Below are 6208 nucleotides of genomic sequence, written 5' to 3'. Positions count from 1 at the left end.
CTAGAGCACCACAGGTGGCCAAAGAGAAAGATGTATAAAGACCAATGTTGGTGCAGTGCCATAGTCATCTTGGCATGCTTTTTACAGCCCCAGTATCCCTGGACTTGTGGGCTTTGTGGATCTCTGAACCCTAAACCTAACACTAACCCTATGGCACTGTAATACTGAGGCTGTGAGCTCCAGCACAGTCAGTTTTCCAGATGAGAAAGGCATGCAAAGAACAATGTTAATGATGTGCTGTGCTCCCCCTGGCATGACTTTTCCAGGCCCAGTGTCCCTGGAACTTTGTGGCTCTCTGAACCCTAACCCTAACCATAACCCTAACCTCTATGATACCACAATACTGAGGCTGTGGCCTCCAATACAGTCGGTGTTCCAGATGAGAAAGATGTGTAAGGAGCGATGCTGATGCAGTGCTGTACTCATCCTGGCATGCCTTTTGCAGCCCCAATGTCTCTGGACTTGTAGGCTTTGTGGCTCTCTGAACCCTAACCCTATCTTGAATGGAACATGGAACTGAGGCTCATGTCTCCATAACCCATGAGTATAACCCATGCAGAGGATTCTCCAGGGGTCTGAGGGCTTTCTGAGCCCTCTTATGCCATTGTCGCATCACACTGTCCAAGCACTACTTTGTGATGTTCTATTTCAAGCTGGAGAGTTTCATGATGTAAAAATTACTTAGCTGGCCATGCATTACAATCACTCAAAAGTGGCAGCTCAAAGGTTGGGATGGCTTTAAGAAAAAGCCCAGCACAGTGGCCCTTCCATTTGCTAGCGTAGCACAATACAGCAATTGCCAAGAGACCTTAGTTCTTCTATGGATCCTTGTATTTGAAGCCTGCTGTCCTGTTCAAGTCCTGGTTTTGCCCATGGGCACATACTTCCTCACTGCTGACATGGAAACAGCATGCCTTGGCATTCAGCTCTTCCCTTTATTGCCATGCTGCTCAGCACAGCTGTTAATCACCTTGGCCTGAACAGTGCTCAGGAGATTTCCAGAAAGCAAGTGAGGAATGTTAAATGCACTGAATCAGTAATGTCCAAGCTATATCCCAAGCAGAAACCAAAGCACTGGGGGTGGTGGGGACCATCCATGTTGAGGGAGAGATACCAGGCTTAGAGGAAACCAAATCATCTGCACACCATGTACTTCTCTGCCTTGACAAATTTTGCTCTCCCATCAAGAGATTTGGGGCTCCCATGGGGGAAGGTGCTGCCCAGACCCAGCTACCAGCCCCACACAGTCAGAGGGACCCACACCCACAAGGAGACTGGATGAATAAACATCTAAGTGCACACCAGCAAAGACCAACGTGCATCTTTCCATGTGTCCATAGCCCACAGCAGGAGGCAAGTTCTGTTCTATCTGTGATGGAAAGCTTCTGTGAGATCTCCTTTGCATGCTTGTGTTGGAGGAGGCATGCAAGTGCATGGAGAATCCATGGGAATTCATGGCTGCCTCTCAAAGACAAAGATCACAACCCAGATCAGAACACTGCCACATCACCTGACCTCCAAATGTAGGTCTTTCATACAGGACTTCAGATATGCGATTCCCCCAGCATGCTCAGATTCACACCCAAGCACTAACCCAGCGACTGGTGGGGACCAAGCATAGAAGAGCCCTGCTCAGCCACTAGATATTGCACAGATGCAGCACTGCCCTGGCATTTGCCTCCTTCCCTGCCTGGGTGTATGGACTCTGCCCCCATGCGTCCAGTGCCAGCAGGGGAGCCAGCCTTGTGGGCATACACAACTGACAGCGATTGTGTGTCTGCAGGACAAGCCCATACTGTGTGAGGCAGGTTCCAGCCTATGCAGGCAGTGCTATTTGACCCTTACACGAACCATTCATTCCCCTCATACAAAAGAAAGTCTTGTTTAATTTGATGTCGATGAAAGATGTGGCGCGGAGAGAAGCTCGGAAACAGAAGCCACTTTCTCATAGAGCCGAGGAGCTGGGTGACAACTGCCCTCTGTTCTCCACCCCCAGCCTCTCCTCTGCCTCCCAAAGGGAACACACAAAGGATGTGTCATGATCCGATTCTGGAAGAAGGAGGATTTGACATCACGTTAGAGTGGTTGTGGAAAGCAGGGCCCTTTGCATCTTTCTGGACACTGAATTAAAACTGGCTGTTGGGAATGGCAGTGCAGAGATCTGCTGTGATCAGTGTGCTTTGAGTGGCACAGTATCTTCAGCAAGGTCATGGTCTGTACGACAGCGCTTTCAAAAGCTACTCCTGCATCACTTTGATGCAGTGGCACAGAGGATCCGGCCCGTGCTTTCCAATGATAGCTCATTTAAGATGTAGTTTCTTATAAAAGCAGATACTTAAGCTTTATGGAAAAGTCTTATCGAATTTAACAGCGCTGAGACTGACAGAATGGCACAGAAATTATTCTTAAGGCTGACATTTTAATAGAGAGCGACTTTCTTTTTTAAGCCACCCTATAGGAATCAACCACCAGGATATAACTCTCTGCTTGACATTAAAGAATGGCTCATAAATCGATGGAAGTCAAATACATATCTTCTGCCTGCAAAACTTCTCCAGAGGGGCAGGATGCTGAAGTGCCATCCCCTGGGTGCACATGGAGCCCCTGCCCAAACAGCTCAATAGTTCAAGGGGACCTTCAGATGCAGGCTCTGTATCTTCAAGCTTCTCACCTGCTACTAAGGAAAACTCAATCTGAATGCGTCACCTGAGCTTGGCTTTCCTTAAACTTCTCCATCAGCACGTCTCACCTCCCTGCTCCCATCCTGTTCTCCCACCATCACATGGGAATATCCCGTACTGCTGCAGTGAGACCAAAGCTTGAGACCTTTTCCTTCTGCCTTTAGTTGGTGGGCAGGAGCCATTTAGCTTTGTAGGATGTGGGCAAAGGGCATCAATGGAGAGACCCCCTCCCCAGGGTGCAAGACACAGTCAGAGGCAGGCAATTGCTTAACCCATGCAGAAGGTTCATGGAGGCTCTGGCACACAAGCAGCGACCTTCCTGTAAGCTGGAATCTGGGGTGGGAGGGGATGTGTGCAAGCTCAGTGTTGATGCTTCATGGCTGTCTAAGGAAGAGGCAGAGGGCCCCAGGACCACCGAACCAAAGTCCTCACAGCAGCTTCTTGCTGCACCTTTGGAGTGGTGATGCTGATAGGGCTGCTTCCCCATTGAAGAATAACAGATGTGTTTACCACACATCAATCTGTCTCTGTCTGGGGCCTTACCCGGCCTCCATCATCATCCTATTCAAAAGCCTGCAAAGTATTTAAAAATAGCATTAACACTAACAATCTCTCTTTCTTTCCTCCCCAGCTTGTAGCAGAAATAGCTTGATTAGTGTTTAGTTCTGGTGCTTCAAGGGGGAGAGAAGTGAAACTGCAGAGCTTGCAGAGCGGCTTTTCAGCTTTCTTCAGGCAGCAAACTGCTGGCTGCTTCGCTGAAGCACAGGTTCCTCAAAGGATGCCAGCTTTGAGATCAAGGACTGCTTGTTCTGCTGCACATCTTCTGAGGCAGGTTTACAATGAGGAGAGAGGCCCTGCTGCAGCTTTGGACCTTGTGAGAGATGCACCTGACCCCCCTTTCCCACTTCTAACATCATTCCTTCACCAGGTCCAGAAGGAGTGATGTTAGGAGGATGGGAGGAAAAGGAGGTGGGAAGGGGGTCAGTCCCTGGGTCTGGCTAGGCAGAAGATAGCTCACTGAGAATACAATCAGGCTGTATCGTGACCGGGGGCTCAGCAGGCAAGACCATCAGAGCATCTCTCAGATACAGATTTCAGGGGTGACACTTGTCTTCTCCAGGGCTCATCCTCACTCTCAGCAGCAAGAGGGTACAACATCCTCAGCTCATAGAGAAGGTTTCGCTCACTTGAGCGTGTGGTGTGCTTTGTATTTACATAGGTAGCATGGGCCTATTCACCCTAGCACTGCGGGCATGACTCCTGACTGACCTCTTCTGCAGGGTTCCCTCCCACATCCCCTCTCTGCCATCCTCCAGGGCTGCTGCAGGCTCTTCCTCACCTTCTGCTTGTGAAATGCACTATGCCAGCTGGGAACCAGCAACTTCTCTGCTTGCTTCTCCACTACCTTGAGTGCAACGAAGAGGCAAGTTCTCAGCACGGCATCACACACCTTGCCTACAGCAGAGGACACCGTCAAGATCCCTGCAGCCAAATCCCTTAGCAGAAGGGAGAGTGGGAAGCATGAACAACTCACTCCCTCAGTCCTGTAAGATGCCTCAGACACTCAGTGCCATGCATTGCTTGTAGGAGCAGCAGCAGGAGGGGTGAGTTGGGTGGATGGGGAGCAGCTGCATCCACTCAGTCCAGATGGAGCAAGACCTCAGGAGAATCACAGGGCTTATTAGTCTGCAGCAGGAGTCACTGGATGCTTTCCACAGCGTTTCCTCTCCTATGACTTAACTGCTGCAAGACTCAGGGATGTGCTCTGTGGGTCTGCCTCAAGACTGACACAGCATTGCAGGAATAAATCTGTGTACAGATTGTAACAGTCAACTACCCACTCCAGCAGCATCTCTTCTCTGATCTTGAAGCGTGTACCCCTTGGGAAGGAGCTTGGCTTTGTGGTGACCTCAGGATGGAGATGTCATGCAAGGAGCATATTCCTGCAGTGCTGACCCTCAGTTCCTCCAGTCCAGCCATGGGGTGTATTGAATAAAGTGTGGCTCTGTGTGTAGCAGTGAAACAGCCATGTAAAAGGTTGTGGACATAAAAAGGGGGAGCCTGGAGCATGAGTAAGCAAAGCCTGACTGGTTTGGGCTACCAGAGTTGATAACAACTTTGGATCTGACCTCTTCCTCCCACCTTTGCACTCCAGAGAGATCCCTAGGAGCCAAAGTCCTTAAGTCCTAAACCAGCCTCTCCTACAGAGGTACCAGGGTTATAGTGTCCAGCCAAGGATCATCTCCAACTCAGCCACAAAGGGGATGAAGTCTGTGTCCTGTCCCAGGGGATGCTGAGAGACTCAATGCCTTGCAAGGGTAGGCAGTCAATGTCTTTGGTGCAGCTTTGCCTATAATGAAGGCAGTGCAGAGCTGGAGCACCACAGCTCGCTAATTCTTGGAGCAGGGTAACGCTTCTGCTAGTAATGCAGGAGTAATTCAGGCTTCTGCCGAGCCATCTGCAGGGAAGCATCTTGCCATTTCCTGACACCCACATGTTGGCTTCCAGCCCTGAGCACACAGGGCTCTTCTGGGCCAACCATACAAGTGGGGACTTGATGCCTCCAGCACTCAGGATGGGTGGATGGATGGGTGGATGGATGGATGGATGGATGGGTGGATGGATGGGTGAATGGGTGGATGGATGGCTTCCACACAGTGAGAGCAGCCTGGGATGCCAGGGCTGTCACTACTCATGCTGAGAGGTGCATGAGGACACAGGTCTGTGCAGCCATGAACATGGCAGCAAGGAGAGTGGCACTGAACCTGTCCAGCTCAGAGCATCCCTTTGACAAGGGCTGGCACACACACACCTGCTGCTTTGCCTGTGTAGGGTTCACCTCTGTGTTGCACTTTGTAAATGTCATTTGGGCTGTAAAATGCCACTTGATGTCTTCCTTTCTGAGTGTTTTCAGCAATGTCTGCTCCAGAAACGTGGCCGAGACCTGCCAGCTAACCTGAGAGAACAGAATTCTCTTGTTCTCCACTTGTCAGCCAAGGACCTCAAAACATTTTGCCCTGCTTAGTGCATCCCACAGCAGGAGGTTCATTACCTGAAGCCAAACTTAAACATCAAGTCCCCACCTGAGCCTGGAATTGTGCTACCTTCAGCACCTTATGGCTTGCTGAAAGCTGTGGCAACCTCTTCAGGAGACACCATTAGAATGTCGCAGTCACAACCCTCGGGACAGTAAGTGGGGTACGGACATGTGCTGCCCAGTCCTACGGGAGGGGAAGGCTGGAAAGAAGTCTCTTGGAGCAGAGAGCCCTCGCTTCTCCTTTTGCCCTCTGCATTCAGCCACGGGTGAGAGGCTAAGGAATTGCTTCTCACTCCCCGCTTCAAGCAGCATGGTGTCTTTATGGCTGGCAGGCAGAGCTCATACGGGAGGGGAAAACCAAAGCAGGTCTGTCTTCTGTTCCCACATAACCTGCTCCTGGTTAGAGGCTGCCAGACAGTGTTGGGCTGTGGTTGCTCAAGTGGACAAGCAGCCGTTGCTGTGGGTTGCACTAACACACGCTCCTTGCCCA

This window comes from Neopsephotus bourkii, unplaced genomic scaffold (genome assembly GCF_033783945.1).
Source record: "Neopsephotus bourkii isolate Nb327-2 ecotype Australia unplaced genomic scaffold, CSIRO-AGI_Nbou_v1 NB_1287, whole genome shotgun sequence".
Classification (NCBI taxonomy): Eukaryota; Metazoa; Chordata; class Aves; order Psittaciformes; family Psittacidae; genus Neopsephotus; species Neopsephotus bourkii.
The sequence above is the reverse complement of the archived record's forward strand: the minus strand, read 5'-3'. Positions refer to the sequence as shown.